The sequence below is a fragment of the Scyliorhinus canicula genome, chromosome 15 (genome assembly GCF_902713615.1).
Source record: "Scyliorhinus canicula chromosome 15, sScyCan1.1, whole genome shotgun sequence".
In the NCBI taxonomy this organism is placed as follows: domain Eukaryota; kingdom Metazoa; phylum Chordata; class Chondrichthyes; order Carcharhiniformes; family Scyliorhinidae; genus Scyliorhinus; species Scyliorhinus canicula.
Window position 1 is genome coordinate 33,494,617 of NC_052160.1, and position 21,881 is coordinate 33,516,497.

The window sequence follows — 21,881 nt, forward strand, 5'->3', positions numbered from 1 at the left end:
GCCACTTGACATTTAACGCACTGACGTTATAAGTGGTATGGATGTACCTACTGTTACAAAATATTAAAGAAAAAATACTTTGTGATCACCTATTACATTGCAAATGATCATAAGATATTTAATGTATCAGGGCTCAAAAGAACACAATTGGATTCATAAAAACCTTCAGAGAAATTAACCCACAAGCTAAAGCAGTTGTATGGTGTTTGCTTCCTGTGTGGCTTAAACATCTCAATTCCTAAAGTAGGGGATATTAACCATGGTGAAATATCATTGAAAATGGGCTGATTTTAGGTGGATGCTCTTGGAATCAAATTCCTCTGCCACAATTTTAACAAAATCTTGAAACGATTGCCATTTTTAAAAACTCATTTCTGAATTAAAATCTCTACGTAACAAACAGGATTTTCTTTGCGAAGAGAGTTATGCGGCAGGATGTTCTTTTGTCCCTTGGTGTATTAATTGAGTGAGATTTTCAGTATTAGAATCAAAACAGTCTTTAGTATTCATGGCATCGATAGTGGTGGCAGTGATGTTTTGCTCTGTCTGATGATGTCCTACACATTCGCAAGCAGTAGCCTAATTATTTCTGCTATATATGTGATTCATGTCTGTTCAGTTGCAGTTAATACTCACCACCAGTAGAAAATGAATAGGAATATTTATTAGAAATGTAGGAATAGTAATTTTGCTGATGTTGATTGAGCGAGAGGCCAAAGAAAAACATGATGCTAATGGTATGACGCAATTAAAAAGTAAAGGAAGTTTACGTTGAAATCAATTCACACATATCCCTGCAATGGTAGAATTATGTTACAGAGGAGGTGGGCAACTGTGTGGGGTAATTTCATTGAATCTTGGTGGTTTTTAATCTTATGAACCAGTGTGTGTATATACTCTGCTCAAAAGTTATTAAAAATATAATAAAGCAAAGCATTTAATCTTCGGTCAATGATGTAACATGATTTTCACGTGGCGCACAATTGCCATCAATGATGTTGGTCAGGTTCTGCCAATTTCACTTGAGGCAATTATTTCCCCGAAGCTTTCATTAAGTTCAAATGGCCCATTATGCGACCATTTATCTTGGCATTTCAGAAGAACAATAGCAGCAGGACGAAAGCGCCGATTTAAATAAAACGTCAAGTTTCAGCACTCAGTTTCTTTTGGAGAAAACCAAATAATGAAAATAAACTTCTACATTTTATATCCCAATTACTGGCGGAAGACAATGTGCATAACTCATCGCACTCACTGTTTTCAAATATCCAAAGGAATCATTTGTAAATTGAAGTCTGCAGGACTACATGCCAACCTGTCAAGTGACGCCCCACTCCAGAAAGCTATATTTGCAAACTTCCCTCTTCAGTGTGAAGAAAATGGTGACCACAAAGACAAGGACAAACTCAAAACAGATTCAGCCTTTGGTGGTGTTTGGCATTTGGTTTTATCTTGGGGATCAGGAAATTATTTTATGGAAACGAGAGTCGGTCGATACTTAAGATCACGACGCCAATTCATGAACATGGCTCCAAAGTTGGGACACAAAATGATGGATATATCAGGGGGAAGCATATGGTCATAAATCTCATTTACTCATCGACAGAGAGCAATACTATAGAAAGAGATGAAGCTTTACAGCACCTGCACGTTATGCTTTAAAGTTAGAAATGCTTCAAAGCTGAAGACAATTCAACAGTCAATGTTTAGTTTGCTGTGATACTTTCACAAAGGAAAGAACATCAGTTGTCAGTTTATGAAGCTTACAAACTGCTTCTTCAAAAACTGAAGTTAATAATAATGTGTACATGATACAAATTGCCCTCTTAAACTTAGCCTCATTTCTTATTTTCAGCTTATTTTAATTGTCACCTAACCATGCTATGTTGGGTTTGGACTCAATTGATTATAAATCTGGTTTCATCAGCCTAGAAATTCAATCACTAATTCAGCACTGGTGTCATTAAATATATATGATAACCTTTTTAAAAAAAATGTTGATGTTGAAAAAAATGTTCTTGTTGAAGACAAGTCAAAATATGGGAAAAGCTTGTCCTCATAGTTAGAAGCAAGAAGACAGATGAAAGTAAAGGTAATGATGTCTCCACTGAATATCAATAACTATATGATTTCTGGTAATAAGCACAATGCCGGTCACTAGTTTAGGAAAGAGACCATTTTTCCCCCTTAAAAGCAAGCCAAATCTGTCAAACAGCTTGTTAGATCACACATATGTATTCTGGTGGTCCATCAGCCGCAACATACAAACCTTTAGATCCCCCAGCTTCAAGAAAAAAATGCATTTTCAATCTTACGCTCAAGGCTGTCTTTGGCCAACTTTACCAACCTTAGACATAATGTAAAGGAGGATCTCTTTGTATGTCTTGTGGCCTTAACTATCTAGTTACCATGTCGTGGGTTATGTCTGCGGATTGGACTCCAATTAAGAGGACGTCAATGTGGTATAGAGTGGGGAGTGCTTGGTAGGTAAAGGGAAGAGAGGAAGATAAGTAGAAGCAAGAGGTATTTAAAAGGAGGATTTTTTTTTTTAACTTCTAGGACATAAGCATTACTGGCAAAGCAAGCATTTATTGTCCACCTCCACACAAACGTGTAAGTCATTTCAGAGAGCAGTTTTGAGTCCCATGTTGCTGTGGGTGTGGAGGAGGGGTGGCTGGCCAGGAAATAATCAAGGATTCCATAACCCCAAAACAACCAAAATATATGAAATACGCAAGCCCATAAATTCTAGGGGTTTTTTTTCCTCGTCCTCTGTCAGGATTCATAGGGCCTTACCTATCACATTCATAATAAACCACTTGCCCACCTTCCTTCTGCTAATGGTGCTATTAATTTTGATATATAATTGAAATGAAGGATACCAGGTGTAAGTCTACTGCTACATGTGCAAGGACAAGAAAACAGATTTAAAAATAGGCACAGCTTTAATACCTTACAATCTACAAACACACTCTTTAGGAACAAGAAGTATATTGCACAGGATGCACTCCATTAAGGATAAATGAATGTTCCTGGGTACATCAGCGTATCATGATAACAAGATAACAAGCAAAAATTCTCGATCATGCACACTCACAGGATTTCCCCGATCAATGTTATGTAATCACCTAACAGGATCAATCAAGAGATGAGATTACGGTGGGAGGGCGAGGGGGTGGTAAGGATGTCTGTCCTTAGACTAATCAGGACATCAGGATAACAGGATGCCTTTCATTGGCCAGCAAAGATTCTTCATTCACATGATTGCCCTATCAATGTAATACATCAACTAACAAGATTAAGAGAATAAATGACAAGGGATACGCTCTCAGATTAAGAGGATTGTCGAAGAACTGCAAGATGGTTGCCGAATTTCGCCTCAGGATAACATGCAAGACTTTGTGATTGTGCTCACTCAGGATTTCCCCATCAATGTGATAAATCACGTAACGAGGGCAATCACGAACATAATTCAGGGATAGGTTGAATGAGGGTCCTTGAAGTCACCAGCATATCTGCAGGATATCAAGCGACGATTCACTAGCATGCTAACTTATATGATTGTTCCTGTCTATGTGATAAATCATGTAATCGGATCAGTTAAGAGATGTAATTACAGGGAATACCTTCAAAGATTAACGGCAAACTGCAGAATATGACTTTAGACAAGATAATCGTCGAAATTCCCCTCATTGCTCAGTCACAGGATTGCTACCCGTCAACGTGAAAAAGCACAATACAGGATCAACACAGGGAAGTAATTACAGGCGATACAGTCCAGGATTAACAAGGAACTGTGGATTGTGATTCTGAATCATTGCCTTTTACGGCTTCTAAAAAAGACAAAGCCTCAGCAGGGTTGTTGAACGTCCTCATGGACTCTTTGAGGGTGGCCCCAAGGCTGCAGGGTAGTGCAGGGCATAATGAGTTCCAAAAGCCATCAAAAGCTTCCTGACTATTTTGAAGCCTTCACGTTTTTGCTGCCCTGCCGCTGTAAAGTCCTGAAAGTACAAGACTTTTGCCCCATCATGGAGTCAAGTCCCACCATGCCTGGCAGCCTCCAAAATTCTCTGGTAGTCCCTGAAGCTATGGAAATGAATGATAATAGGCTGTGGATGATGGTTGTTCTTGGGCCTTTAGCATTTGACATGATGCGCCCCTTCAAACTTGATCTGCCCTGCCTTTGTGTTGAGGTTAAAATAAAATGGCAGCCAGCCTTCAAAAACGTTAACCGGGAGCCTGCTTTTAGCTCCTTCTGGAAAACTGATCACAGGGTTATCCTTCCTCCGGCCTCGATTTTCCAGATCCATCAAGATATCTGACATACCATGCAGCTGATTCTCGAAGGATTGCCTCAACGGAAGAAGTGACATTCTCGACATTGAGGATTCTACCTTCCGCCTCACTGAGCCTCTTGCTGGTATTCTGCAGTTCATCTGAGTGAGCATTAATGCTCTGTGTCAAGTGTCATCTATGACTTTGATAATGTTTGCAATCATCTCTTGCAACACCTTCGAGAGCACTGGGCCCAGATCGCGCTCCCAACCGGCTTGCCATGTTCAGGGTCCGAGTCTGCCCTGGGTGCCTCCAACTGATCCTTTCTTTCTGTTCTACTGAATATATGACAGAGGAGTGCCCAGCAAAATTAGACACCCCAGTCACAACGATTCCAACTTCAGGCTATGAACATTGAAGAACTTATACCATAAGTTTTGATTTGAAACATTGACGAATCTTAATTGTCATTGGTATTAACAGGATGTGATAAAAGAATACTAAAAAGAGAATCAGTTTTGATATGGTGAAAAGCAAAAGACAGAGCTTCAAATACAAGCTCACATTTTTTTATGTTTTTCCTCCTTTTTAATATGAATATCATTGCTGCTCGCAGTGGAAATATTCTTTGTCTTTAATTTGCCGAAATTCTGTTGGTTTTACTTTGTTCATTCTCATCTCATTCTTTTGCTCTCATCTCTCGTGTTTACTCAAACATTTTTGTTTCAATGTAACTCCATTTTCCTCGAACTGGTCATTACTTGATGGCCGGCAGGTATGAAAGAGGCTTTGAAGGAAGCAGGTCGTGGCAACAACAGGAAGGTCATGAGCTGATACATCTTTGAGACAGGCAAGATGAAAAGGAATAATGGAATCAGACAGAAAACCACCAGATCAAGTAGAATTCTCAACATCATTTGTGTAATTCCATCCATGACCCCAACGCTTTCCCCTGACTTTTTTCTGTTCTTTTCTGAAACTATTGGGGATGTGGGCACGGGGGAGGGTTGCTGGTTGAGAGGGAGAATTTTCAGCTTCTTCACCAGGGTGGGTTCACGGCAGAACAACTTGCACCCACCCCTCATCCTCATCCCCCAGCCCTCCCCCATCTCACGCATTGTTCAATTGCTTTCCATTGACTGCTTGTTGGGACATAACGGGTAACTCTATGAATTTGCATTGCCAATATGAAGCTTCAACCTCCAGTAGTACAGATCGGGAACTCAGGTGTGCATGTCTTATGATTTTCCATTTGTTAACCTGCAGCAGTATGAGTTAGGGTTGAGAAGGGTTGAGAAACCCTAGGGAGAGAAGGATGAGGGGTGACTTGATAGAGGTTTATAAGATGATCAGGGGAATAGATAGAGTAGACAGTCAGAGACATTTTCCTCGGGTAGAACAAACGGTTACAAGGGGACATAAATCTAAGGTGAATGGTGGAAGATATAGGGGGGATGTCAGAGGTAGGTTCTTTACCCAGAGAGTAGTGGGGGCATGGAATGCACTGCCTGTGGAAGGAGTTGAGTCAGAAACATTAGGGACCTTCAAGCAGCTATTGGATAGGTATATGGATTACGGTAGAATGCTCGGGTGCAGATTGATTTGTTCTTAATCTAGGACAAAAGTTCGGCACAATATCGTGGGCCGAAGGGCCAGTTCTGTGCTGTATTTTCTATGTTCTATGTTCTAGTCCCAATTTGTAATGCTTTGTGCCTTCTGGTCACAATCCAGTGACCCCAAAGCTCATTATTTATAGATACACGTTCTTAATTAGCCAAGTGTATATCCAGTTTACTCTGCGTCAAACCAATTCCACCTTGAATCAAAATCTAAACTAATTTTGACTTTTCCCCAGGTTACGAGTATTGCTGGATTCAGCGTCCATCTCTAATTGCCCTGAGAATTTGTTGGTGGGTTTCCTGTTTCAGTCACTGTAGTCCATGTGCTCATTGAGGTTTCATGATGAGTTCAACACAAATTCCAAGATATTGACTTGGTAACCCTGCAATGGCAATGGCAAACGATCTGCTGCTGAATCCAAGGATGTTAGAGGGATGTACAAAGGAATCAAAAACAGTTGTCCCAGCAGCAACCAAATAAGCCCCTTGAACAGAACGGCAAAGCAGGTGGAAAGCTGTGTGGAGCATTAACGTGACCTCTGTGTAACAGAGAGCATTGTCACTGAAGCAGCTCTCAGTGCCATTCCAGACTTTCCTGTCATGGAGGGGCTGGACTGTGAGCCCACCGTAGCAGAGTTCAAAACGGCCATTGAATTCTTGTCAGTAGCAAAGCTCTAGGAAACCATCAAAAGTGGAAAACCAGCACTGCTGTGTCATCTCCATGAACTTCTGTGTCTCTGCTAGAAAGAAAGAGTTATATCTCGAGACATGGCGTGGTGTAAAAACAGTCACAAAAAGAAAGGGGATCACAGTGACTGCAACAATCACCGATGCCTCACCTTACAAAGTATTGTGGGGCAGATATTTTCTTGCGATGCTCTGACCAGACCGCAGACACTGATGAAACACATTCATCCTGAGACTCAGTGCAGCTTCAGAGCTGGCAGATCGATAGTCGACATGATTTCTCACTGACAGTTGTAGGAGAAGAGCCACGGACAGCATTGACCACTCTACATTACTTTCATAGACCTTACCAAAGTCTTTGGCCTGGTCAGCAGTGGCGGACTCTTTAAATTGCTGCAGAAAATAGGCTGCCCATCTGGAATCCTGGCTGTCATTTCTTCTTTCCACGAGAATATGTAGAATTTCATCAGTTACAATTGAGCATCATTGGAGGCTTTCAAGATCAGCAATGGGGGAAAGCAGAGCTGCAGCCTGCCGTATCATTGGCATATTTTTCTCCATGCTGATATTGTGTTCTTTTGGCAACTCAAATGAGAGCGTCCACTTGTATGCCATAGCTAATTCGAGCTGTTGAACTCCAAGAACAAAGTCAGTAATGTGGTAGTCCAGCAGTTTCAGTTTGCTGATGATGCTATGCTGGTATCTGACACTGAAGGTCACTTGCAACAGCTTGGACTGACAATCAGCATCAGGAGGACCAAAGTTATGGGTCAGGATGTAGAGACTCCACCTTCCATCAACAACCTGATGACTACCTCACTCTGGAGGTCATTGACAACTTCACCAATCGTCAGCAACCTGCGTCTTGATGCTGAAATCAGCACCTGGGCCGACAAGGTCGTGGCTGTTCTGTCAAAGTTGAGACGTCAAGTGCGGGTCAACAGCAAACTAACTGAAAATACAAGGCTCTGTGTGTAACAAGCTTGTGTTCTCAGCACCCTCCTTTACAGTAGTGAAACATGGATAACTTATACAAGTTATGAAAATTGGCAGAATGACTTCCACCTCTGCTGCCTCAGATGAATGTTGGACGTATCCTGGCAAGACAAAATGCCTATTATGGAAATAGTAAGTAGACCAGTGTGCAGGGAGCCCCAATATGCTTTGTTCTCTAGAATCAGTGGCGACTTCGTTGGCTGGGTCTTGTGAGCTGAGTAGATGATGGCCGTATCCCCAAATACATGTTTAATGGCAAGCTTGCTCTCAGCACGAGACCAACAGATCACCTATGTCTGTGATACAAGGATATCTGCAAGAGAGACTACAAGTTGATCCGTATTGGAGTTGACGCAAGGGAAGTTATTGTAGTTGATCGGAGCGCCCTGACCTGGCCATATATCCTGATTGGCTCACTTCGCATTCCTCAACCCTGGGCCTCTTGTTTCCCAGCATTCTTTTCACCATCCCCTGCACGGGGCTCCCCTCCCCCCTTCCTGGCCATGCTTTGATGAATTCTTTTGTTCATTACCATGCTAACTCACTACCATCTGACCGGCTCTATCCTCTACATTATTCTAACTAATTATCCCATTTTATATCACATTCATTTGTTCAATTCCTCAGTGTGACACACCACAATTTTTCTGTTGATTCTGGTGTTAGAATATAAGATAAATACTGGGCGGAATCTAACCAAAAAAACCAGTCCATTCTGGGCGGGATTATCTAACGACACTTGTGTTTTTTGGGTCTCAACGGGGAATGTTTCAAAATGGCGCCCTGATCTCTTGACCCTCCCGATGTGACCCTCGGAACCCCCCTATTGCACCAATTCATCTGTTGGGGCTCCTTGAGCACACCGCACCCCACCCCATATGGGCAGGGAACCTTTGGGCCCGATCCCTGGCACTGGCAAAGTGCCACTTGGGAACCTGATCCCAGGCAATCAGAGGCCTGCGGGCAGTTGGTATCTGAGCAGGATGGCACCCTGGCACTGCTGATGCCACCCAGGCACCTTGGCACTGCCAACCTGACACCCTGCCAATGCTCCTGCCAGCTTGGCAGCGCTACCTGGAAATCCTGGTAGTGCCAGGCTGGAACCCAAGTGGCACTGCCGGGGTGCTCAGGTGGCATTGGCAGGGTGCCAGGCTGGCAGTGCCAAGGTGCCTGGGTGGCATCAGCAGTGCCAGGGTGCCATCCTGCCCAGATACCAACTGCCCGCAGGCCTCTGATTGCCTGGAAGACCCCCCCAAATGTCATTCCTCCTGGTCCCTGTTTGTGGGGACCAGGTTAAACGGCGCCATGCTGCGGTGTCCTCGTCAGTGTTGGTAGATCCCAGGAGCCGGTTAGATCTGGCACCGGCTGGCAGAGTTAAGCTCACTTAACTCTGCAAATCTGGGTCCCACCCATCGTGGATGGGATCTAGATTCCAACGTCTGGAGGCGTAACGACCGTCAGGAATCCTGTAAGTGGTCTCTCGCTGGATCTACCAGCCCATCCAATCCTGATTCCAGCGGGACGTGGGTGGTAAATCGTGCCCACTGTTTCCTGTTTGCTTTGCTTTTCTTCTGTTTATTTTACACCCTGGAATCCGGTGGCTTTATTCTTTCAGTGAGCAACTGGAAATTCAAATTTTGTCCACTTTGACAAAAGAACATGCTGGTCTTTAACCAGATTGTATGGAAACCCGAGGTCTTGTCCGGAATTATACTAAAATTTGGGAGTCTTGACATGAATTCTGTATGTTAACAAATGGCCTAAGCACTGTCTACTCTCTTCTTAAAAAAGGCAGTAAACAGGGCATTCCTCAACCATCAATCTATTACCCCAAAAGCAGGAGAAGACCTGGAACTCACGGGAAGGTCGAAAAGGGAATTTTCTTTTAACTCCACCACTCCTTCAGCATTCATGATCGGTCATCTCATTACATTCTGAATTCCCTTATCTAACGGCTTGTATTGCATTTGGAAATGGCAGTGGCAATTCATTTATCCATGCTTAGCATTCCTCTTGTTTGTTGCCAATTGTAACACAATGACAAATAGAGGATGAATGCCTAAAAAAGAAATCCTGATCCCTCTGCTTCAGGTCCTGCTAGCTCACCTTCATAACACCGCACTGACCTTTCACCTGATTTAAACCAGTGCCATTGATGGTAGGGGCCAGAAAATTGTCACTAAATTGCACAGAGAAATACTTGCTGTGTAAAAAATATTCTGAATAAATGTTAATTGAGCTGAATTTATCATTATTTTGATGCAATGATATAATTACTTTTACACAAGCAGATCATTTTGTGCAACATTCCATAGCCATTAATATCAACAGATCATATCAGTTCAGCTAAAACTTCAAACCTGACACTTATTTGTACTGTGTATGGTATTTTATACAAGTTCCAGAATTGATTTCCCAGGTTCAATGCAAATATCACAATTCATCTCCGGGTGATTCAAAATATTAATAGAAAGTTGACAGTGAACTTTGAATTCAAAGTTCCAAAATTTGATAGAATAAATTGACAATCACCTTTGTGGTTAATACTGTGAAGAATTCTCTGATATTTTCACTTTGATGCAGGTGATCTGCCTCTTTTGACTTGTGCGAATGTATTGAGAAAGCGACAGTGGAAATCCATTCTCCCAAAATCAAATCACATTAATAGAGAAATACTTATGCAGCAACTTGCTGGAGAAAACAAGGAAAAATGTTCGAACTGAGGAGTGGCATGAACATTGGAAATAATTTTACTCGTCTAGTGATCATCCAGTTGCTTGACACACGCAGAAATCCATGTTTACAAGTCACGGTACGAATATATCTACAACTGTAGAGGTTTCTGTTTGCCTGATATGGAGAACGCAATCTCTTGTCATGTGAGAAAATTCTCAACGGGGCGCAGGAGTAGAAGGACCTGATGTAGATCATTGAAGCTGACAGGATAGGTGAAGAGAGCAGTTAGAAATATGGAAACATAGAAAATAGGAGCTGCAGGAAGCCATTCGGCCCTTCGAGCCTGTTCTGCCATTCATTATGATCATGAATGATCATCCAACTCGATTGCCTAATCCCGCTTTCCACCATATCATTTGATCCCTTCACTCTAAGTGCTATATCTAACTGCTTCTTGAAAGCATATAGGGCGGAATTCTCTGTTGGGGGTACACTCCACTCCATCGGCAGCGCACCCATGCGCATGGGTTTCCCGACAGCATGGGGTTGCCACAATGGGAAATCCCATTGGCCGGCTGCCAGAACGGAGGATCCCGCTGGCGGTGAGGGCGCGCCCCGCAGGAAAACGTAACTAGCGGACTGGAGAAACCCACAGGATTCTCCCTTCTGGGGACTAAGTCCCCATGCCGGTGGGAAAACCAACGCCAACAACTCTGTGTCAACGGCTCCCCAAAGTGAGGAATTCTCACCTTTCTAGGGGGCTAGGTGGACGCCGCTCCAGCCAGCGCCGAAGAGCGGGCACGAGTTCATGCATGTGCGGAATGGCCGGCGTAATCTCACGCATGCGTGGAATGGCCGGCGTGATTCCGTGCATGCGCAGACCGGTTGCCATATTTTCGCTTCTTCGCACCGGCCCCTGGGCAATATGGTGGAGCCCTACAGGGCCTGGAACGTAAGAAAGAAGTGTACTCACGGGACAAGCCGCCCGCAGATCGGTGGGCCCCCGATCGCGGGCCAGGCCACTGTGGGGGCCCCCCGGGTTGGATTCCCCACGCCCCCCCCCAAGGACCGCGCCCGCATACTCACCTGCCAGGTCCTGCGTGCGTGAGGTGAGTAATTCACGCCAGTGGGACTGGCCAGAAATGGATGGCTGCTCACCCACGAGGGCCCAGAGAATCGCCGGGGGGGGGGGGGGGGGGGGGGGGGGCAGCCAACGGCCCCTGACCAGCGTGGCAGGATTCCCGTCGCCATCAGAAAAACAGCGCCAGAGAATACGGCAGAAACATTCGGGCAGCATTTGCGCCTCCCCGCGGGGATTCTCCGACTCGGCGGGGAGTCGGAGAATCCCGTCCAGTATTCCAGGTGTGGCCTCACCAAGGCCCTATATAATTGCAGCAACACATCACTGCTCCTGTACTCAAATCCACTCGCTTTTTTATGGATCAGGGTTTAGAGAACCCCAAAGTGTATCATGGAGTTCACCTGACCCACAACTTTTAATAGATTGTGGTATGGGGAGCACATGGCCCACTCTACAGGTGTGGTACAGCAGAAATGGAAAAGTATGTTTTAAAGCAAAACAATGTTTATTCTATGAACTCAAGTTAACCTTTTTAAAACATACAGTGAACATCTTAGCAACCATTAATTCAAATACAACACCCAAAGAATACAACACTAAGTAATCCTTGCTTTCCTTTTAACATCCATAAGACTTAAAAACACCTTTTAACAGAAGCACATCAGGTTAAAATTCACTACTGAGAGCAGTTACCACTTTGAAAACCCCAAATGAACATTCATGAGCTTGCAGAGATTCATACACATCCTGCTGTGATTTCAGTTTCTCCAAAACTAAAATTAAACCAAACCCGCTCTGCAGCAAAAAGCCTAAAGTGAAAGTAAAAAGCTGACAGACACCCCAGCTCCACCCACTCTCTTACATCACTGCAGTAATAAACACCCATTTCTTAAAGGTACTCTCACTACAGATATTTATATACAGACCCATTTATAAACACCCATTTCTTAAAAGTACTCTCACATGACACTATGAAGGCCAACACACCATTTGCCTTCTTTACCACCCTCTGTACCTGCATGCTTACGTTCAGTGACTGGTGTACGAGGACACCCACGTCTCATTGCACATTCCCTTCTCCTGATTTAAGGCCATTCAGCTAATAGTCAGCCTTCTCTTTTTTCCACCAAAATGGATAACCTCGCATTTCTCCAAATTATACTGCATCTGCCATTCATTTGCCCACTCACTCAACTTATTCAAATCACACTGAAGGATCTTTGCATCCTCCTCACAGTTCACCCTCCCACACAACTTGCTGTCATCTGCAGATTTGGAGATATTACATTTTGTTCCCTCATCTAAATCATTAATATATATTGTAAATAGCTTGGTTCCTTGTACCAATCCCTGTGATACCCTACTAGTCACTACCAGCCAATTTGAAAAAGGCCTGTTAATTACTACTCTTTGTTTCCTGCCTGCCAACCAGTTTCCTATCCATCTCAATACACTACATCTAGCCCCATGCTCTTTAATTTTAAACACTAATCTATTATGTGGGACTTTGTCAAAAGCCGGCGTGAACAGGTAGGGAACGGCAGGCCGCTCGGCCCATCCGGACCGGAGAATCGCGGGTCGCCGTGAAAAACGGCGACCCGCGATTCTCCGAGCAGCGTGTCGCAAAACGCGACACACCATTTTGGGGGGGGGGAGGGTGGGAGAATCGCGGGGGGGTGCCAGAGCGGCCCACCCGCAATTCTCCCACCTGGCCTGGGGAGCGGAGAATCGCGCCCGACAGGTGGGATTCTCTGATCCTGAGGCTAAGTGTTGACACCGTCATAAATGCCGTCACCGCTCCAGCTGCCGATACCAGTGTCAAATGGGCGCCGCGGGTCTGCGCATGCGCAGTGCAACCGGCGGCAATGTGCACATGCGCAGTGCGACCAGCGCAATTGTGCACATGCGCAGTGGCTCCCTTCTCCGCACCGGCCCCGACGCAACATGGCGTAGGATTACAGGGGCCGCGCAGTGCAAAAGAGGCCCCCAGCCCGTGAGGGCAGCCTGCCGATTGGTAGGCACCGATCGCGGGCGAGGCCACAGCGGAGCCCCCCCGCCCCCCCACCCCCGAGGTCGGACCCCCCTCCCACCCCACCAGGCCGCCCCCGGATGGATGCACGCTGAGGTCCTGCCGGGTAAGACCACATGTTGACGCCTCCGGCGGGACTCGGATTTTCTTTATGGGCACTCGGCCAATCCCAGATGGAGAATCGCCGGGGGGGGGTGGCCGCGTAGAACAGCCCCCGACCAGTGACACACTGACCGCGCTGGTGCCAATGGCGCCGATTCTCCGCAGAATCAGTGGACCGCCATTGGGGCGGCGTCATGCGATTCGCGCCCGGCCCGGCGATTCTCAGGCCCGGCCTGGGCTGAGAGAACCCCGCCCAATGTGCCAAATTATCTCCTGCGTTGTAACAATTCTATGATTCAATGATTCACTTACTAACTAAAGAGAGGTTAGAGTGGGTGGACAAAGCCATGACTCAGGTGCTCCAAAGTAAAGGCTGAGGAAATTTAAAAGCTTAATTTGATGAAAGACTGTTAGAGAACACTGGTAAGCTCCTCACTGTTTGTGCAGGTAGCATCACTCTATCCATTAAGGGATCAACTGGAGCTGAGTGGGAAGAATTCCAATCTCTTGTGTTAGATTTACTTTACCAGATTCAATCAGTGAGTCAGATTGGCTGGTTAATTGTTAGCAGTGTGCTGAACTACTGACAACGCTTGGTTTAGATATCGGAATACCAAATCTGCCCCAGATGGTTGATTTGGATGCCAACAACCATTTGCTTGAATCTGACACCTTGGGGGAGCCATTTTGATTCTACAGGTAACTGCTACTTCTTCTTGCCTGTCCAAAGAGGATAACACTACTTGAACTTCAGATAAGCAGCACATGGGACCTGGATTCTTTGCGAGAGCATGTTTCTCTTTAGCTGCTGCATCTAGAATATGGGGTCACAGTCTCGGAATAAGGAACAGGCCTGTAAAATGGTAAATGTTTCTTAATTCAAAGGTTTCTGAATCTTTTGGAATTCCCCACCCCACAGGGTTGCAGATGCTCAGTCATTGAGTATTTTTAAACCAGAAATTGATGGATTTTTGGATACAAAGGAAACAAAGAGGTATTGGGATAGTGCAGAAAAATGGACTTGGTTGGGATAGATAATCATGAGGTTAGTTACCTGCGGCGAAAATTTCCAACCTTTGACCTGCTCTTGCAGTGACAGCATTTGCCTGGCAAATCATGTTTCTGGACAATAGTAAACCCCAGGATAAGACCATGAGACCACAAGATGTAGGAGCAGAATTAGGCCACTCGGCCCATTGAGTCTGCTCCCCCATTCAATCATGGCTGATATTTTTCTCATCCCCATTCTCCTTCCTTCTCCCCATATCCCTGAACCCCTTATTAATCAAGAACTTATCTATCTCTGGTTTAAAGGCACTCAGTGATTTGGCCTCCACAGCCTTCTGTGGCAAAGAGTTCCACAGATTCACCACCCTCTGGCTGAAGAAATTCCTCTTCATCTCTCTTTTGAAGTATCGTCCCTTTAGTCTGAGATTGTGTCCTCTGGTTCAAGTTTTGGCTACAAGTGGAAACATCCTCTTCACATCCATTCCATCCAAGCCTTGCAGTATCCTGTGAGTTTCAATAAGATCCCCCCCTCATCCTTCTAAACTCCGAGTACAGACCCAGAGTCCTCACCCGCTCCTCATATGACGAGCTTTTCATTCCAGAGATCATTCTTGTGAACCTCCTCTGGACCCTTTCCAAGGCCAGCACATCCTTCCTTTGATATGGGGCCCAAAACTACTCACAATACTCCAAATGGGGTCTGACCAGAGCCTTCTATAGCCTCAGAAACACATTGCTGGCCTTGAATTCTAGTCCTCTCGACACAAATGCTAACATTGCATTTGCCTTCCCAACTGTCGACTGAACCTGCATGTTAACCTTAAGAGAATCTTGAACAAGGATTCCCAAGTCCCTTTGTGCTTCTGATTTCCTAAGCATTTCCCCATTTAGAAAATAGTCTGTGCCTCCATTCCTCCTTCCAAAGTGCATAACCTCACATATTTCCACATTGTATTCCATCTGCCACTTCTTTGCCCACTCTCCTAGCCTGTCCCTCTACAGATCTTTGTATCATCTGCAAACTTAGTAACAGTGCCTTTGGTTCCTTCTTCTAGACCATTAATGTATATTGTGAAAAGTTGTGATCCCAGCACAGACACCTGAGGCACACCACTAGACACCAGCTGCCATCCGGAAAATGACCCCTTTATCCCCACTTCCTGCCTTCTGCCAATCAGCCTATTCTCTATCTATGCCAGTACCTTACCCGTAACTCCATGGGCTCTAACTTATTTAACAGTCTTCTGTGTGGCTCCTTGTTAAAGGCCTTCTGGAAATCTAAATAAATCACATCCACTGGTTCTCCTTTGTCTACCTTCCTTGTTACCTCCTCAGGATGTTGGCGGTGGGGGATTCCGTGATGTCAATACTGTTTAATGTTGAGTGGAGATGGTTAGATTCTCTCTCTTTTTTAAAAAATTTAGATTAGCCAATTATTTTTTCCAATTAAGGGGCAATTTAGCGTGGCCAATCCACCTACTCTGCACATTTTTGGGTTGTGGGGGCGAAACCCACGCAGACACGGGGAGAACGTGCAAACTCCACACGGACAGTGACCCAGAGCCGGGATCGAACCTGGGACCTCAGCGCCGTGAGGCGGTTGTGCTAACCACTAGGCCACCGTGCTGCCCTGGTTAGATTCTCTCTTGTTGGAGATGCCCATTGCCTGGTACTTGTGTGACATGAATATTATTGCAGTTTATCATCTCTCGTCTGAATGTTGTTCAGATCTTACATGGACATGAACTGCTTCAGTATCTGAGAAGTTTTGAATGGTACTGAATACTGTGTAAATATCAGCGAACATCCCAACTTCTCACCTTGTCACACTACTCTGTTCTGACCGAGTTCTGCAAGGCTCCCTACAGTGCTGCACATTTCTGTGAAAAGCAGGCCAAGAAGAACCCCAGAAGAGATGTGTAGCAGTGTCGAGTCAGGGGAATTTCCAAGCACAGTGGCATTCTGACCATGATTGCTGCTGCTCGAAAGGTCCAGGTCCATGTCTTCTTGTACTGTCACACTGTTATTTTATATAAACTCCACTTCCCAATTTGGTGGCATCCACAGATTCTCAAGACTAAACCATTGTTGCAAATTGTGAACAACAGCTGTCCTAATACCAATCCCTCCTATGCACACAAAGTCCCACCTTTAGTTAATCTGAACAACTGCCCTTAATCTCTATCGTCTGCATTCTGTGTTGTATCTAGCTGACTATCCATTCTGCTACCTGGCTCCTGACTCTGGGGACACTGACCTTAATCATGTGTTCACTATTGTATTTTTAGTGTCTAGTGACACCTTATTAGGCCATAAAGACCATAAGACAATTAGGCCATTCAGCCCACTGAGTCAGCTCCGCCATTCAATCATTGCTGATATGTTTCTCATTCCCATTCTCCTGCCTTCTCTCCATAACACCTGATCCCCTTATTAATCAAGAAGATATCTGTCTCTGTCTTGACACTCAGTGATTTGGCCTCCACAGCCTTCTGTGGCAAAGAGTTCCACAGATTCACCACCCTCTGGTTAAAAGAATTCCTCCTCATCTCTATTTTAAAGGATTGTTCCTTCAGTCTGAGGGTGTGCCTTCAGGTTTTCGTTTATCGTACTCGTGGGAACATCCTCTCCACATTTACCTATCGAAGGTTTTTGAAAATCCAAATATATCACATCTACTATATTACCCTATTATTTCTGTTACTTCTCCAAAGAATTCAATAGGCTTAGCTAAACATGACCTTTCCTGTTGAAATCCATCCTAACTAATTTTTTGTGGGATTTTGACATGTTTTTCTCTGCATCTTTGAGTAAAGTTTTCACTCTCTTTCTTCTGATAGGTTTGTTTCAAACACGAGCTTTCGGAGCAATGCTCCTTCCTCAGGTGAATGAAGAGGTACCTCTTCCTTCACCTGAGGAAGGAGCAGTGCTCCGAAAGTTCGTGTTTGAAACAAACCTGTTGGACTTTAACCTGGTGTTGTAAGACTTCTTACTGTGCTCACCCCAGTCCAACGCCGACATCTCCACATCATTTCTTCTGATGACCAACTAACTGGTTTATTATGACCTAGATTTGTTTGATTTGCTCATTCTCATTCTTTCAAAATATTTTTCCAATGTGATTGGTATTTGTCTTACTTATGTCTTCATGTTGTCCCAAACATGATGATACAGTTCAGAAAACAAAGGAAATTTTAAGAGATTTATAATTGTATTGGTAAACTTATTAATAGAATATAGCTTCAAATGGGTTTAATTTAATGCTTCTATGCCTGGAAGGGTAAACCCTATAGTTAAATTCATGCTGGACAAAGATATTTGCATCCTGTTAAGAATAAATAAAAGCATGTAGGTGTTGCTTGTAAGGTCAAGAAGCTTTTAAGCTTAGTTAGCTAATTTGATTGCAGTTGAAGATAGGTAGTGAGAGAGAAGGCAGCTCTCATAGTTCTGCTTGAAACACTTGTTTTTCAAAGACTAAAGAAGAAACATCTCTCTCAGCAGTAGCAAAGCCAGACCATGGAGTAATGGTTAAGAAAACACATGCAGAAATCGAACGAGCAGCTAGTTGAACAAACTAGAGAAATTAAGAGATGTTTCCAGGAAGTCTGAGGTTGTAGGGACTAGAAAAGAGCTTCGTTCAGTAAAGACATACAGAGCTGATGCCAGAAAGAGAACTGAAATGATTTTCAGATTTGTGAGATTTTACTACAACATGTGGAACATCCATTGAAATAATTATTGCAATCAATGGCTGGATCTCAGAGATTATGCAAAGGCAGTTAAGACAAAAGGAACCTAAAAGGTAGTGTAAAATCCTGGACTGAATTCACAGTTAAAAGTGAAGCACTTTGTTTAGAAGTGTCATTTGGAAAACCTGGTCTGGATTTCGGAATGCAAACTGCTAAGGGAAAGCATAATTATGAGAGAAGATTTTAAATCATATTTTTTAGGAATTGAGTTTGGAATCAGGTGATAATGATTTGGGGAATTCTGAAGGAACAGCCAGCCACAGACACTAACTTGGCTTCAGAATGAATTGCATGTGTTTGACCACAGCCAGTCTGTATGCTTAAAAGAGACTTTCTGTGAATGAGACCATTGTAGCTTCAGATGTACTTTGTCATCCATGTTAATCCTAAAACCTGTGTGTAATTGTTAAGCTAAAGGGGAAGGAGTAAATGCGTGTTGCATCATAATCCAATTTTTCCACGTTTAATAAACAATTTGCCTTTTTGTTAAAACGAATTAGCGGCTCTGTAACTCTGTTCTTGCTGCTTCTTGCCAGTTTATTTGGGAGTAGTTGATATTCCCCCATGATTATCATTCTGATGCTTTTTCTTACTCATTTCATAGATCTTCTTGCATATTTATTTGTCAATTTCTCTTCCACAATTCAGAATTGGTACAACATTGAATTGATCCCTTCATATCATTTTTTCAAGCCAGTTCTGTTTCTTTCTTGATGTTACTTATGTCCATTTTTCTACTGCCATTATGTTCTGACTAATTAGTGAAGCTTTCTAAACGCAATATTTAATTGCCTGCACAATTCCTTATTAAACCTTGTCTCAATTATTCCGACTACATCATTGCAAATTATTGTCTCTACGTCCAATTTTGTTTTGGATGTTGTGAAGATTGCAAAACTGGCAATTTAATTTGTTTACTTTAATTGTTTCACTCATCATTACTAATGCTAGCTTTTTATTCTAGATTTATTGATTAACTTTGGGTCTTCAAATTCCCTGCATTAGGGTTTGAACTATGTGTTTCTGGGTTATTAACACAGGCTTTTGATTACTAGTTCAGCAACATGACTACTATGCTACTGTTCCCTCTGGGTTTACACAATTTTCACCAGACCCCTCCCGAGTCTCATTAGTTTAAAGTTGTATCCGCAGCCCTGTTTATCTATACGACTGGGACCAGGTTCAGTTCCAGTTCAAGAGGGGGCTGTCCCAGTTCTTCCTTTTCCCAGTAGCTGTGTCAGTATCCCATGAGAGTCCAACGATGGAGGTTAGGTGGATTGGCCATTCTAAATTGCCCTGAATATCCCCCAAAAAAGGTTAGGTGGGGTTACGGGGATAGGGTGGAGGTGTGGGCTAGGGTGCTCTTTCCAAGGGCTGATGCAGACTCGATGGGCCAAATGGTTTCCTTCTGCACTGTGAATTCTATGATTCTATGATTCTATGAGAGGGAACTTCTCCTCATCATTCAACTTGTCTCCTTCCTCTTAAGGTTCACAATGGTACACTGAGAGTGAACGAGAGACACTTGACGGTACAGTAAACAGAACAGATATGATGCACCTACGCAGCAAAGGAGATTACATCATGCAGGAAGAGTAGGTTTTCAGTTTTTATCATTACATGTTTTAAAACCTCTGAAGAACTGTTGAAAATCATACTGCATTTTACACCTTATTTGGCTACGTCGAAGGTACACATACGATCAAGACTTCATAACATGTTCTTTCTTGAATCCTTTGGCAAAAAGCTTCCATAAATGGTCATTGTTGTGCACTACAAAGAAATTTTCCTCAAAGGAATCTTCCTAACTTAACTCTTCCTGATTCCTTTGAAGTGTAACTTTTTAAATCGTTGCCTTTAATAAATTCCTTGATCTACGTCTATTGCACCTACCACAAAGGCTATATGTTACTCCTTGATGGTTGTTGTCATTCCTGCCATTTATTCCCTTGCGGAAGCAGTCCTTGTATACAATACTCAGACACAAAAAGCAGAAGACAAGACGTCAATCCTTTTAATGGTACTTCAAAGCCCTACTGTTTACCTTGGAAAACGTGTTGCTTCCAAGATACAAAGAGGTTTCATTATTAACCCGTGATTCTCCACAATCTCCAACATGCCGCTCTTCAAGATGTCCAACATCTTTTCAGCCATACATATTTTTTATTAGCTCATGAGATACGGGTGTCATTGTCTGGGCCAGCATTCATTGCTCATCGCTGAGGGCATTTAAGAGTCAATCGCATTGTTGTGAAGCTGGACGCACATGTAGGCCAGACTGGGTAAGGACAACAGATTTCTTTCCCTAAGGGACATAGTGAACCAGATGGGTTTTTACAACAATGAACAAAAGTCATCATTAGACTTTTAATTCCAGATTTGTATTGAATTCAAATTTCACTATCTACCATGTGTGGGATTTGAACCCAAGTCGCTAGAGCATTACGCTGGGTCTCTGGATTACTAGTCCAGTGATATTACCACTACGCCACTGCCACTCTCTGATCTATCTCTATACCAATTGCTGCATGGCTCTTGAGACTACCACTTTGTGACCCCATTTATTAATTTAGTTCCTAACTTCTGGTGTTTATTTGGCATGACTTCCTCCCGTTTTGCAGGATGTTCTCTCTAACCATTTCTCAGAGACTGGATGGGTAGGCAGTTAAAATGACCCAGAGTACCAACAGCAAATGTCCACATTGCCAATATTAAATAATAATTCTGGGCAGATGGCTAAAGTTGGCTGGGTCCTAATTCAACTATGTTACTTGGGTCCGAAGATATCATCAGTCCTTGATAGCAATTTGAAGTTCTCTCCAGGTGAAGGCACAAGAATGTAAAGAGGTTCTCCAGGTAAGCATTTTACATTCCTTTTGTGGGGCAGGAGGAGCATGGGTACTTCCTGGCTCAAAGGGTATTTCACAACACCCCATGCTTGGAATCTCCTCCTTCATGCTTGGAGTCTCCTCCTCCACCTGTCTGCAAAACCTCACCCTGGAACAATTGCCGTGAAGGAATATGAAAGGAATTCCCAGCCATGACCTAATCAAGTTACAACTATGATACACCAGCGATGGCCATATTTGAGTCACTGGGTAGTTGGTGAGAGATGATTATGTGACAAGCCAACCCTCTTTGTGCTTAAGCATCTGTTTTCCTCCCCACAGACCAGGACAAGTGATTGAGGCATTGATCGATCAAAACCATTACAGGGAGCCCTCTCTCTCCCTCTTCATCAAACTTGCAAAATTTTGAACCTTGTTTTCGTTTTTGACTTCATGTGCCGCAGACAGAGATTTTGAAAACAAACTCAATCCAATAGCCACTGTCACCCCAGAAGAACAGATAAATCGTCCATGTATATGTAAATAGCCTCGATACTGAACCAAGAAGGAAGATGAAATAAGCTAAGTTACCATGTACCCCTTATTGCTTAATCTATCCTCCCACTCTGTAACCTATTTTTATGTGTGCAAACTTCTGATGTGTTTTGTGCTTGTGAATGTTGAATAATTTTTATTAGATTTGGTTAAATAATAAATAATCTCTCTTTTTATAAATCTCAAGGAAACCTGTTTGTTTGTGTCTTTTATTATCACAGCACGCAACACTCACAGAATTGGCAAACATATGTTTGCAAACAAGTCTGTTGCGGT